Raw genomic sequence first — 15,776 nt, forward strand, 5'->3', positions numbered from 1 at the left:
CTTTTCACTTTAAAAGAGGTCTGCATCTCAATAGATTTGGGTCATTGTTGGAAGGTTGGGTCAACTCATCATCAATTTGAATTGAAAAATGATTGAATTGCAAAAAACGAAAAGCAGGGAACTAATGGTCTGGTAGAATATTTTTGATCCCTCTTAATGCTGGGTAGATTCAAAATTAAGATGGATTTAGACTGATTTTATTATTAATTATAAATATAATTATTAAAATTTTATGTTTTCATTTTATTTTTATGTAATTTGACAAATTCAAAATGTTTTATTAATAATTATAATTAATATTTATTTATTTTATTTTTATCTAGTCAAAATGTTTATGGTACATTTAACATGTCCCGTATCATTTTGCTTTTAAATTCAATTTTAAAATGTTATAAAATAAAATTAAAATAAAATATTTTGATTTTGAAATGAGTTGTAGTTTTTGGTCATGTGGTATTGATAAGCCATAGTATTGGCCAATGTTATTGTAAGAAAATCTATTTACAAATTAATAATATTCATGGTAAAATGAGGGTGAATATCCACGGTTAAGAATCTTGTTATATTGTAAGTAATAGGTTTTTATGTGCTTATTGATTAAATTTAAATATAGTTACAAAGTCATTACTTTACACCACTACATCTCCCTTATATTTTTTTAGCTTTTATATTTGATTTAAAAAATGTTACAAAATTAAATTAAATTAAAATATTTAAAAAATGTTGAGATACATTTTTTCTTACATTACACCTAATGACTACACATCTTCTAGGCTCAATTACAACTAGCCTAAATCAATCTTAACTCATGATCTACCAATCTTAACTCTGGATCTTGAGGGGTAAACTCTTTTAGCTAGTTAATTAAAGTTAAATATAGTATTTACCATGAATTACTTCGCACCATAATTTAAGCAGTCTTTGCATAAAAAATGGATAGGAATACACTGTAAATAAATATATTTACAAAGAGTTACCTCCCACTGTTATTTATGTTTTCCTCAACACTTGTGTAGGAGTAAAACTGTAAATGTGTAGACTTACTAGTGGTTATTATCCACCAAAATTTATGCAAGTCTTCTACGCAATTTATTTCTCCACTTCTTCACATGTCAATTTATTAGTTCGTACCAAAGCAAGCCTATAAGATGAACTTGCGCTGGAGAGACTTAGTTGGGGGGAAAAACAAAATTACAATATAACAAATTGAATTTTATTATTTTTATTACTTTTAACTTTTTATTATTAATTGAATCAAGATTTAAATATTTACACTCACTTATTACTTTTTTAATTGAGAAAATGTTAAATGTTTATTTTAAAAATATATGTTTACAAACACTGCATTGTAGATAGCTTCCAACCAAAATTATACAATTACAAATTTATATGAAAATCTCAAATTCAACTTTTCCTGTTTTTAACATGGAGTATTTATTTTTTTAATTGAGCAGCCATATAAATGTTAAATGTTTATTTTAAAAACATATTTTTACACCTACTGCATTGTAGATTGTAGATTTCCTATAGATGAAATTATAATATTGAAAATCTCAAATTCAACTTTTCTTAATTTCTTAATTTTGGCATGGAATATGCTTGTGATTAGCTAAGAGCTTGTTTATATAAAAGTGAAAAATTACCCCCTTTAACTAACACTGGGGAATTAAAAACATATATATAATAAAAAAAACAAAATCTTGAATTCAAAATCACTTGTCTCAACATTATAAATCCAACCACAACATTATAAATCCAACCATATATGATAGTGTCAGATTCAATAATGCCACCTTTTATATAAATGTAATTACAAATTCAACAAAGACTATGTAATCTGAGGGTATAACTTTTATACAAAATCCATGTATATGGAATTCTCAAATTCAAAAGCCCTTGTCTATTACGTTGTTTTCTGTAGCTTTATTCTTAAAATATTTTAAAGCAGTGAAGCAAAAAAGTCATTAAAAAAAGCAGCTTTAGACCAGTGAAGCAAAAATGTCAACGAAACGAAATACAAAATGGATATAGATAGGTGACAGCTAAACCCTGATTTGTTATGTTATGGACAAAAATTGCTGAGCACATTAAACATGTATTAATGTGGAGATCGATTTGTGGCTCTCAATCTCACCCCGACGTAACATTGCGTTGTCCTAAACCAAGTTGAAGACGACGGGGGTGCGGAAGTGTAAACTGCTACAATAGCCGATTCTTTACGAGAAATTAGCGATTTTGCGCCTGCAAGCGCAATTCAGGGAAAAAAAGAAGTTAAATTTGGAATCCACAGATAAATTCACGTTTTCTGGTAAGTTTGTGTTTTCTTGAACCTGAATTCATTGCAAATTTGATGTATTTGCCAAGATCCTGTGAGGATTTGGCATGCTAAATTCAAGCGCTTGAACGAACTTTTCGATTTGCGCCAAATTTGAAATCCTTTTCCCTTGTTAATTGAATATCCCATCGAAAGATTAGCATTTTTTGAAGTTGTTTTATCTTAAGAGTAACTATTTAAGGAAATTTCAGACTTTGAGAGCTTATGTATAGATTTCAATGATTTCTGACCACTCTTTTGACTTGACGATATGTAGGTTATTTTTCATCAGTGTATTCCTGAAGAAATTTAGTATTGACTTTCAGGAACATTGTTTTTTCTTCTTTTTTTTTTCAAAAAAGAAAACAAATTCCTTTGGCATTGGTTACGTTTGATTTCTTCAATTCTGCGTTTTAATTTCAATGTTTTCTATGAATCATTTTGGCTTTCAGAAGAAATTTAGGATTATATTGATCTCCAGGCCTATGGCTGCAGATGGCTAGAGATTTATAATAATAATTAAGAATTTAATATTTTTTATGAGTTTTATTTGAAATTTGGTTTAAAATTATTGATATATTTGAATTGTTAAATCTGTAGAGATGGAATGCCAAAGACTTTGAATCTTTAAATCTGTACATTTGAATCTTTGAATATCTTTATACCTCTAAAAAAAATGCATTTCAAATAATAATTTCAAACTCTACTAAGTATCATCCTCCAGATAAGGCAACTGCCACATGAATTTCTCGGGAAAAGCTCATGGCTTCGGAAACAAACATTCCTGTGATAAATTTGGTTTGCAACCGTAGAGTTAGAATTTGGTCCGTCCCTGTAACTTTGGACTTGTCATTCCTCAGGAACTGTAAATTGCTGTACTTTTGTCTAGTGGTTCAGCCCAGAAAGGGTAAATCTCTTCCATCAATTTAAATGTTATGTTTGCAGTTCAGAAACGCTAAATATTGCCTGTCTGCGGAAGGATTGATTTCATTAAGCTCAGAAATGATCGTGTTTGTCAAAATAAATTGTTCGCTTTTGTTCAGAGATATTAGATGTTGCGTTTTCTCTACGGATTGTAATGTTGTCGAAGAAATGTTAAAGTTTCGCCCTTGCATATGCGTTGTTGTCTTTTTCTTACGAGGCTGTGAAAATTGTCTGCCTGTTGGTTTCCTTCAGCTCGGCAATGTAAAGTTACCAGACTCGACCTCCAGAGTTTGGTTTCTTTCTGTTTGGCAAATGGAAAATTACCAGAATTTCATTCGATAATAATGTGCCTAAGCTAAAGTGTAATAGTTGACCCTGATCCAGGAACATTTCTGCAGTTAATTTGGGAAATTCAGAAAAACAGAATGTCTAATTTTGCAGAAAAATGATATCTTTCATGAAAGTTAACAATCTCCACTGCCGGCTGCAATAGTTCACTCGTTGTATTGATTGAGTTATTAAGATTCATGCTCTGGCTCTCCTAGGGTTTGCCGTGCTGCTCTCTTATGGCTCGCGCTACAAGGGGAGCTCGGTTCCCTCCTACCGCAATATTGTCACTGGGATCTGCACAGGCCAACCTGCCCACCCTGAAGTGTTCACAGGCCCCAACCTGTAGGCGACTTCATACACTTGCCTAGCACCTCCCTGCCACCCTATAATGACTGAAATAAGACAAGACTGTGGATTCCCAAACCAGGGACAACAATCCACGATATTTTAAGATGTACAATAATTTTCGTGTACTTGACCAAATACCCAATCACTCTATGACCTGCAACTCAACCATGACATCATCCCAACAGTGACTCCTATACCTCCCAATACTGCGTCTTCGACTTTAGGAAAAATGACTCTTTTACAATCTTTACAATGATGACTCTTTTACAACTTTACAATGATGACTCTTTTACAAATGACTCTTGGCCTTGATACTTCTTCACAATATGCAGATGGCTGTCATGTCTTCAAAGGATGTCCCGTTGACTCTTGGCCTTGATACTTCTTCACAATATGCAGATGGTTGTCATGTCTTCAAAGGATGTCCCGCTGCAATGCTTCCTTTGATTTGATACTTCAACTCTTGAATGCTTGCTTGATGCTGTGCTTGAATCTATGCAAAATTTGCCCGGCGAAACCAAACCCAAAACAAAACAAAATACCCTTCAACTTACCTCTGCCTGCAAAACACATGTAAGTGCATAATAATGAATAAATACAAATACAAATTACAATGCGTACCTGAAGTGTGCTTGTCACTTTTGTTGTTGACTTGTTGCAGCAGTAGACAAAGACTCCCACTCTTGATATAGGCCTAGACTCTATGCAAGACTATATCCAAAATTGACCTAAAGATATGTACAATCGAAACTGATGACCGACCCTAGACTTGTGATGAACCAAGTTCTAAGTACAACAACAGAGACCATTCTATCAACTATGACAAGACAAGTAACATGAACATACAACATCATATAGATTTAGCAGACTTGGTGTAGCATCAAATGTGTAGTATCAAGAATAGGACATCCGAAATGTGATATCAAAACTAACTGTGACATATAGAGACATAGAGATATAACCGAGACCCTGTATATACTTACGTTGTCCTGCAAAAACATATGTCAGAGATGATACTCAAAATTCAAATGTAAACACTAATTATACATACCTTGTTGTAGGAGACTTACCCTTGACTGTTGATGTGTGGTCCTTACTGCAGTGATTATTGAATGCATGCTTTTTCTTGCATTCTACGAGCTCGATATTGAACCTATTGTATCTATGTAATTTCAGATCTCTAGGGTCTGCAATTTCTTCCTGTTGTAGCCCTATGAGTCATATTTCCAACCCCACAGGTCTGATCAATATTGGATTCTTCAAGAAAGAGTTATGCCCAATCTCCCACGATGACCTGATTATAGACTGGTTCAGTAGAGCGAACTTGTACGAAGTGCCATGTGTCACTGTTGCGACCTTCGGCCCTGAAAACGATACCCAACAAACTACAGTCTGTCCTCTTTCTGTCACTATTTACGAAATTTGAATCCAATGCTCAGAGAGAAAGTTATGACGATTTTCCCAACGTCACCTGTTTGACATGGAATTCAGGAGCCTACAAAAACCCTAACTTCCTCAGATCATATCTCCAAAAATATAGCGAACCAAGATTTGAAATTCGGTCATGAGGTTCATCAAGATTTCAGCTCAAATGGGTTTTAATTTCAGCTTCTGAAGCTTTGCAAAAAAAAGTTATAGCGAAAATGCCACGATGACCTGTTTGAAGCCACAAAATCCCTACTAGAGGAGGATATGAGGGTCATTATTTATATGAATGTCTTGAGTTGAGAGGGTCCTCAACAAGTGAACATTGGAGGGATTTTAGGAGCAAAAAAAACATTATTAATTATTGACTATTCAATGACCACAACCAATTATGAGTGCCATGCCACAACCCCATAGGGTTTTAGCCCACTAACTGGGGTTACTAACTTCAAACATGAATATCTCTCAAACCGTGAAGAATTACTTGGCATGCCATATATCAACGGAAACATATCGATGAGTAGAATCCATATAGAAGATCCTTGACTCAGAATAGAGTAAGTTGTCAAGTCAAAATGCCCATGCAATATCGGGGTAGCCCCTGGTGCTGCTTGGGTTGACATCAATGACAACCACTGATAAAAAATCTCCCCCTTTGGCATTGATGGAAACACAAGTACTCCCCCTGCGATCATGACACCTCTTCCTACTGCCTTCTCTCCCCCTTTGTCATCAATGGCAAAGGGTAACTCCCCCTGACAAACTGTCATCCTGCGGACCTGTACACACCTCCACTCCCCCTTTCTACTTAGTTAGATAAGAGAAAGATTCTAATGAGAACTTGGGAGAATCCCAAGCTTTTGGCGAAGATACTCAAATGCTTCACGAGGTAATGGTTTGGTAAAGATGTCAGCAATTTGTTCCTTTGTGCCAACATATTCAAGCTTGATATTCTTTTTGGCGACCTACTCTCTAACGAAATGATATTTGATCAGAATGTGCTTTGTTTTGGAATGCATCACAGGATTTTTGGAGATACTGATGGCACTGGTGCTATCGCAGAAGATGGGAATAGGCTCATCAAACTTAACTTGAAGATCTTGCAAGGTTTGCTTCATCCAGAGAACTTGAGTACAACAAGCTGTTGTCGTGATGTATTCTGCTTTTGCTGTGGATAACAAGATTGAAGACTGCTTTTTACTTAACCATGAGACAAGGCAACCACCTAGGTAGAACGCTGCTCCATTGGTACTCTTACGATCATCAACACTTCCTGCCCAATCTGCATCTGTATAAGCTTGGATGACCAGATCATTTCCTTTGGGATACCAGAGACCATATTCCGTTGTGCCCTTAAGATATCAAAGAATTCTTTTGACGACAATGATATGAGATTCTTTTGGTGCTACTTGGAATCGTGCTACTTGTCCAACTGCCTGCATCACATCTGGCCGGGAGGCTGTCACATATAGGAGACTACCAATCATGGATCTATACAACCTTTGGTCCACATCCTTTGATGAGTCTTCTAAGCTTAACTTGCAACCTGTTACCATGGGGGTAAGGACTGGCTTGCAATCTTCCATCTGGAATTTCTTGAGCATTTCTTTGATGTACTTGGTTTGATATATGAATATTCCTTTATCCTGCTGAGAAATCTGAAGCCCTAAAAAGTATGTCAGTTCACCAAGCATAGACATTTCAAACTCACTTTGCATTTTTGTGGCAAAGTCTTTACTTAATCTGTCATCACTGCTTCCAAAGATTATATCATCCACATATACTTCAATAATTGTTAGGTTATCTCGATCCACTTTCACATAAAGATTGATGTGTGCACTTCCTTTCTTGAATCCCTGTTGATGTAGATATCCGTCAAGACGATCATACCAAGTCCTAGGAGCTTGCTTGAGACCATATAGAGCCTTCTTTAATTTGCAGATGTAATCTTCTTTGTCAGCGAGCAGAAAACCTTCGAGATTTTCAATGTAAACTTCTTCCTCCAATTCACCATTTAGAAAAGCTGACTTAACATCCATTTGGTAGACCTTGATTTTTCTCGAGCAAGCATAAGCGAGAAACATCCTAATAGCTTCCATTCTGGCAACGGGAACAAATTTTTCTTCAAAATCGATTACTTCAACTTGTGCATATCCTTTGTAGACTAATCTTGCCTTGTTCCTAGTAACCTGTAATCTTTCAACTGTTTTGCTCCCCTTAACCTGCAATGAAACTGCCATCTTGTTCAAACTACCTTCCTCTCAATCGTAGACTTGTGCCATATACTGCTGCATAGACTCCTCCTCTACAAAAATCAAGGAGTCAACAAGCCAGATTGTTCAAAATAGTGAGTCACCTAACGGGCCATCTTGACTTGAGTCATTATCTAAAGCAACTGCTAATTCCTCATGAACTTTTTCTTTTACAAATCCTGAAAGCATAACTGCTGAAACCTTGTTATCTGCTTGGTCTTCCTGTACCTGTTTCCTTTTCCAGACCTTCTTATTCCTGCAATCTCGAGCCATGTGCCCATAGTTATGACACTTGAAGCATTCAATGTTGTCCATAGGTGATTCCATCTGATATCTGCAACCGTGAGCGCTATGGCCATAGTTATGGCATTTGAAACATTCAATGTTTGGCCCATATAGCACGTATTCTCTTCTGATAAAATCATCGTGGAACCTGTCTCGTGATCCTGCAAACTTGCTTCTAGGGTTTTGCAGATAATTATTGTACCTGTCAAAAACTTCACAATCCCTAGCCATATGTCCATAGTTAGCACATAAAAAGCAATAACCATTAAATAAATGTGCGTACCTGAATGGTTCATTTGGATGCAATGGTCCTTGATAGTTGTACCTGTCAATAACTTTACAATCCTTGGCCATATGTCCATAGTTATCGCATGAAAAACGATAACCATTAAATAAACAAACATACCTGGAAGATTTTTCATTCTTCACTTTGATCAACTTCCTTCTGAGAATCATCCTGTGAAGACGTGGAGCTTGTACCTTCATCAACTGGAGCTTTACTATCTTTAATTGCCTTTTTTTTGCTTCTTCATCTGTCTTATCTTGTAAGTGTTCTTTTTGCGATCCCTTGAGTTTGTTGATCTGATCACGAGTTGCATCAATTTCTTCTTGCTATTGAGCAAGATCTTCTTGAAACCATCTTTTCAAGATCTTCCTTCTTTTTTCTACCTCCTCAACTTGTAGCTTGAGAAGAGTGGTCTTCTCTACTTCTCTGTTAAGAACCTGTATCTGTTCTTTCTGCGTCTCATTTTCAATCTTGAGCCTGCTTATTTCTACTGAAGATGTTTCTAATTTCTTTTGCTTTTGGTCAACAATGGATATGTATCTTTGATCAGATTCCTTCCTTTCAATTTCTGTTTCCTGCATCTATTGTGTGATCCTGCTAATCTTTGCAAACGTTGTGTCGAGTTCTTGTTGCTTATGTTGGACTTCTCTCTTGAGGTCTCGTGTCGCTGTATTCTTGATTTCTTCCAATTGAGTTCTAAGACTGCTAATCATCTTCTCAGACTCTTCATTTTCTTTGATGAGTTCTTTTGCTGTCTTCAATTTTGCTTCCAAAAGTCTTGTCTTTTCCTTTTGACTTTTGAGTTCCTTTATCACCTTGATCACTTGATTTTGAAACTATGTTTTACTCATTTCTCCCATTTCTTCATCATAATCAGAAGGATTTGAATTTTCAATAACATCTTGACTTGATTTCTTTGTTGAATAGAGATTATGAAGCTTTTCCCAAAGAGCTTTAGCTGTTGAACATTGACCAACTTTTGTTTTCACAGAATTTGGCAAAACATTCAAAATTACATTCATGGCCTTTGAATTGTACCTTTTAGCTTCGTCGGTAGATGTGTCTCCAGAAACAATTGATTCCCATACTCCATGTGCCTGCAAATGTACTTCCATCATGGATTCCCATATCCAGTAATTATCTGCATCAAAATCAGGGGTTGGTACACAATACTCACTTTCTTCAGATTTTGTTGTACATGTACCTTCCTTTGAAATCCTTGTAACCTGCTTCTTTGACTTTCCCATCTCTATGCTCTGAAAACTGACTTCCAGTGGTTAAGCTGTTATTGAAGGAACCAAGCTCTGATACCAATTGTTGGAAATACTGAGAGGGCGGGGGGTGAATCAATATTCCTTAGTAATTAGCACTTTTAAATATTTTCAAAGCATTAGTTAATCTTCAATTATTATTAATGTTTATGCAGTAATAACAGTAAATAAAAGAACACAGTAGGCACAATAATTTTAGGTGGAAAACCCCCTCCGGGTCAAAAACCACTGAATTCTTTTCTAATAAATTCTTTAATCTTCAGCCCCAACTGAAATGAAAGCAACAACTTCCTAGAATTTTAGAAAAACATTCTTCTTCAACTCCCACTCGAAGGACACCCCAACGCTCTGGTTTCTTCAGTAATCAACTGAATGGATGCCCCAACACCTTAGTGAGCCACAGCTTGCCCTAGCACCACCCTACCACCCTGAAGTGTTCAAAGACCGCAACCTGTAGGCGACTTCATACACTTGCCTAACACTTCCCTGCCACCCTATAATGACTGAAATAAGACAAGACTATGGATTCCCAAACCAGGGACAACAATCCACGATACTTTAAGATGTACAATAATTTTCGTGTACTTGACCAAATACCCAATCACTCTATGACCTGCAACTCAACCATGACATCATCCCAACAGTGACTCCTATACCTCCCAACACTGCCTCTTCGACTCTAGGCAAAATGACTCTTTTACAATCTTTACAATGATGACTCTTTTACAAATAACTCTTGGCCTTGATACTTCTTCACAATATGCAGGTGGATGTCATGTCTTCAAAGGATGTCCCGTTGACTCTTGGCCTTGATATTTCTTCACAATATGCAGATGGTTGTCATGTCTTCAAAGGATGTCCTGCTGCAATGCTTCCTTTGATTTGATACTTTAGCTCTTGAATTCTTGCTTGATGTTGTGCTTGAATCTATGCAAGACTATATCCAAAACTAACCTAAAGATATATACAATAGAAACTGATGACAAACCCTAAACTTGTGATGAACCAAGTTCTAAGTACAACAACAGAGACCATTCTATCAATTATGACAAGACAAGTAACATGAACTTACAACATCATATATATTTAGCAGACTTGGTGTAGCATCAAATGTGTAGTATCAAGAATAGGACATCCGAAATGTGGTATCAAAACTAACTATGACATATAGAGACATAGAGATATAAATGAGACCCTATATATACTTACGTTGTCCTGCAAAAACATATGTCAAAGATGATACTAAAAATTCAAATGTAAACACTAATCATACATACCTTGCTGTAGGAGACTTACCTTGACTGTTGATGTGTGGTCCTTACTGCAGTGATCCTTGAATGCATGTTTTTCTTGCATTCTAGGAGTTCGATATTGAACCTATTGTATCTATGTAATTTTGGATCTCTAAGGTTTGCAATTTCGTCCTGTTGTAGCCCTCTGAGTCCTCTTTTCAACCACACAAGTCTGATCAATATTGGATTCCTCAAGAAAGAGTTATGCCCAATCTCCCATGATGACTTGATTATAGACTGGTTCAGTAGAGTGAACTTCTACGAAGTGCCACGTGTCACTTTTGTGACCTTCAGCCCTGAAAACGATACCCAACAGACTACAGTCCATTCTCTTTCTGTCACTATTTACGAAATTTCAATCCAATGCTTAGAGAGAAAATTATGACGATTTTCCCAACGTCAACTGTTTGACATGGAATTCAGGAGCCTGCAAAAAACCTAACTTCCTTAGATCATATCTCCGAAAATATAGCGAACCAAGATTTGAAATTCGATAACGAGGTTCATCAAGATTTCGGCTCAAATGGGTTTTAATTTCAGCTTCTGAAGCTTTGCAAAAAAAAAATTTATAGCGAAAATGCCACGATGACTTGTTTGAAGCCACAAAATCCCTACTAGAGGAGGATACGAGGGTCATTATTTATATGAATGTCTTGAGTTGAGAGGGTCCTCAACAAGTGAACGTTGGAGGGATTTTAGGAGCAAAAAAAAACATTATTAATTATTGACTATTTAATGACCACAACCAATTATGAATGCCATGCCGCAACCCCATAGGGTTTTAGCCCACTAACTGGGGTTACTAACTTCAAACATGAATATCTCTCAAACCGTGAAGAATTACTTGGCATGCCATATATCAACTGAAACATCTCGACGAATAGAATCCATATAGAATATCCTTGACTCATAATAGAGTAATTTGTCAAGTCAAAATGCCCATGCAAGATTGGGGTAGCCCCTGGTGCTGCTTGGGTTGACATCAATGGCAACCACTGATCAACACAGTGCCTTTGAAATAGAGCGGTTCTTCCTCTGAGCAACCCCATTCTATTGTGGGTTGTAAGGCACCGTCCACTCTCTCTTGATTCCTACCCTGGTAAAAAACTCCTGGAACTCCTTACTGGTGTAATCACTTCCATTGTTTGATCGAAGAACCTTGATCTTCCTGCCTGTCACATTCTCTACTAGAGCCTTGAACACCTGAAAGTGACTAAAGACCTCATCCTTGGTCTTTAGGAAGTATATCCAGGTCTTCTTGGAGAAATCATTGATAAAAATAGCGGAAGTAATTGTATCCCTTGAGATACTTCATAGACATTGGCCCACATATATCTGAATGCACTGAGTTAAGTATCCCCTGCGATCTCGTGTCACTCCTTGGAAAAACTACTTTTGCAAACTTCCCTAATACACATCCTCTGCAAACATTGTCATGCTCTATGCTCACCTCTAGAACACCTGTCACCGTCTCACAAAGCAATCTAAGAGCTCCATGATGTATATGGCCCATCCTCCTATGCCACAACTCCCCCTGATCTCTCAGATTCCCGATCCATCCTGCTGGAGAGCTCATTTGCACTCACTGATGCTGTTGTTTGCTTCTTTCCTTTCTTCTCGTTCTTCTTTCTCTGTGGGGAATTGCTGACACAACGGTCGAACTCCTGACAACGATAGAATTTGACCTTTGAAAGGTCCTTCTTCTCACCTTTTGGATTTGGTCCCTTGTTGGACCCCTTCTTCAATTTTCCTTTACCAGCTAGGGCCACGTTCTCCTGCTGCTCCTCACTCTTATGAGTCCTACTTCCACTGGCACTGATAAGGTTGAGTCTCAGCTCTTGGGTGAAATCGATCCAATCCCAACAACTAGTCTCGTCCATTGATTGCTTGGATGAATACATCCCACTACCTCATAAATCCATTCAAGGCTATACGCACCATCTTGTCATTATCTGGTTTGTCTCCCACTGCAACTAACTCGTCCTTTACCAATCTAAGTCTAATGAGGTCTTCTCCCTTCTGCATCTTTGTATTCCTCAACTTTTCTCTGAGAAGTAGCTTCCTGTTGATGTTAGCGCTCTGGAACAATTTTAAAATAGCATCCCACATGTTCTTTGTTGTATCCAACTCAACAATAGGCGAAACTATATGGTCCTTGACTCCATCAAGAATTATCCTATGTGTTTTGGCATATTTCTTCTGGTATGTTGAAAGCTATTGTGGATCCATAGGAACGACTATCACATTGGTCACATAGTCCCTGAGAACATTCCCTTCCAACAACAGAGAGATTCTGGCTTTCCAGACGCCAAAGTTTGAGGCTCCATCCAATCTGTCTTGATCTCTCAAACCCGCTGAGGCCATCTTCAAACTCAGAAATATAGCAAAACCCAAATAAACTGAAGAATACAAATTGGGTTCAAAACCCTCGGAATTTCTCTTCCTATGCTTGCGTAGAGCCTTCTTTTTCCCTCAGATCTGCTCATACCATGTGAAATTTTAATATTGTTGCAGTTAACTGGTTATTATTCTCCTATCAATTGATTATTTATCTTTTTGCAATTTACTTGTGACAAATACTGAATAAAACACTATTGCAACTTCACAAAAAATAAATAAAGCACAGGAACTGAGAAAATATTGCACACACACACAAATAATGAACACCAATGTTTTTGGACAAATGTCCCTGGAAAAACCAGTTTTGCAGATGAATGTTTTTATTATTTTTTAGCAAAATTCTATGATTGAAAATTACAATTGTTTGTCGTAAATTTGCAAAATGCAAACCTCCGAAAAATTATTTCTATCACTTCTGCAAGTCGATTTGGCTTCCTAGAGATAACTTAGCCCTCCTAATTCAATTCGGCCTCCCTTTGGCTCACTGAATCGAACCACACGTGCGACCGTAGCAACTCGGCCCTCTTTGGAAAACTTGCACTGCTAGAAAATAATCGTGGCCTCCACTAGAATTTGACTTGTCTTAGAAAGCTCAACTTCTCCTATGCAAATTGTTTACTCCAGTAAATATCTCTTTTCTCCGGTAACTCAGCCTCTCTAAATTAGCTCGCACCACTGGGAAACTCAACTTCTCTGTAGATAAATCGATCTCCTACAAACTCTGGAAATCATCGTGAAGAATTTCCTTCGGAAATCCTGTCTTCAATCACTATTGATCTCGATATACTATTGTCCTCACACTATCATTGCGCCCTTGCTATCACTACAAATCTGTCTCTGATCTTTTTGATGTGTTATCCAAGTGCCCATTGATTTCCTCTTATAATTTCTCATTGAGAAATCAACGACCACGATCTAATCTCAATCGATGGCTAAGATCATCTTGACCCCATCAATTGACTTTTCTAGAAGTCACTAGAGGAAAATCAATTTAACTCAATTAATTTCGATTAATTAAACCATTTCTCCAAGTCAGACTTAGGAAATTTAATAAACTCACTAATTAATTCTTATTAAGGTAATTTTCCTTAGAAACTTTTTGTGGGCATTGGAGAAAATTAATCCATTGTGTTCCTTAGCCTCATAGACACAATCTGAGAGTAGATCACTTGTTCGAGCTACATAAACTAACACATCGTACACTACAAGCCCCATGTCTCACCTCCATTCTTTTGGTACAACTTGTAATAGGTTCTTTGGCATTTGGAATTCACATGTTCACATGCCTTGAGTGGGGCCCAAAATTTTGTCTTGGGAGGTTGATGCAGCGAAAAAGAAAATGAAAAAGCATATCATGGCCACAAATAAAACAAAGGAAAGAGAAATCAAAATGCAAAAGATGGTCGGGACATAAGAATTAGCACGTGGGAAAAATCCTAGCATGAGCTCTACCTACCTCATATGGCCATCACCCAGTTCCTAAGCACATGATGCTCCATTACATCAAATAAGGAACCCTTGCATGTCCCAACCTCAATGAAGATAAACTAACTCATATTAAAGGGGTAATAAAACTACTACATCATACAAAGCAAGCTCTAACCCTTGAGCTATAAGCGGTAATACAAAGAATAATTAAGAAGTAAAGGATGCACAAGAGGGTTGGAAAAACCAAGGCAGAGTTGGTAACTTATGCATCCACAAATGCTCCCTCCTCACATCTATATACTCAGGATCCGGACACTTGCACCAGTTGGTCCCTTTGACCATGGCACTTGGCCATGAAGTCTTCTCCCCTCCATTACCACATTATTATTCACTAACACCTATCAATTGAAGGGTGGACCAGGGAACTGTTACTTCCCCTTAGGGGTTGGAAGCACCTAATAGGGTTGACCTTCAACCACCCCTACCCAAGGCTGCTTGGAAGTAGGAGTAGAAGAGGGAGCAGGGAACGACAATTTTCAGAAGCTTCCGGGTCAGGAGCAATTTTGGGAGCGATATATATATATATATATATTATATTGATGCATATATGTCAATAAAAGCATGTAGAATGATGAATTAGTTATAAAAAACATAAAAAAAAAATGACTTAAACCATATAACATCAATCATCTAGTAGTTATAATCTTCATCAACCACAGGTCCACAAGTTATAGCATCTCGATTCTCATCTTGTGTAGGTCCACAAGCATATCAACTAGTGTAGGTTGTTTTACAATGGGAGCATGTAAAATTTGTTGTTCTAACCCTTTTCCTTCTTACTAGCTTTGTTGCATACATTTACAAGGGTGTTGAATAGTTGAGCGATTTTTTTTTGTAAAGAAAAGAAAAGAAATCTGCTTCGAATTCTTCTAAATGTAAAGCTCCATCCTCCAAATTATCCTCCTCCGGGTTGCTGTCCCAAGTGATATATGCTCTATCAAATCAAGCCCACTCACAATAATGTGTCAACAAGCTCAAGTTGTAGTGTACATTAACCAAGCTTTCTGCATTTCATTGAAGCAATTTCTTTTAACATTGTGGATGAAGCTATAGGTGCTCCAACACCTCTTTGCAGAAGAAGTATTAACCACTTGTGAAAGCATTAGGGAGGGAGATTTTTTTTTTGGTGGGAGCGACAAGGGAGCGAATTGTTTTTGGAGG

At 37.0% G+C, this 15,776-nt stretch overlaps 1 protein-coding gene across 3 annotated transcripts in view; it reads left to right on the forward strand.

Moving 5' to 3' along the window:
• Positions 1-2,023: 2,023 nt before the first annotated feature.
• LOC149225580 (butanoate--CoA ligase AAE1-like) overlaps positions 2,024-15,776 on the forward strand; it is a 278,498-nt gene continuing 264,745 nt past the window's right edge. For 2 of the 3 annotated variants that reach the window (XM_089377167.1, XM_089377168.1), the window contains exon 1: positions 2,024-2,308. The gene's annotated coding sequence lies outside the window, so the exon portion shown is untranslated. The remainder of the gene's footprint in view (positions 2,309-15,776) is intronic. The other variant, XM_089377166.1, reaches the window with a different exon arrangement.

The sequence above is a fragment of the Pinus tabuliformis genome, chromosome J (genome assembly GCF_031772625.1).
Source record: "Pinus tabuliformis cultivar Carrire ecotype Pingquan chromosome J, CPIR1, whole genome shotgun sequence".
NCBI lineage: Eukaryota > Viridiplantae > Streptophyta > Pinopsida > Pinales > Pinaceae > Pinus > Pinus tabuliformis.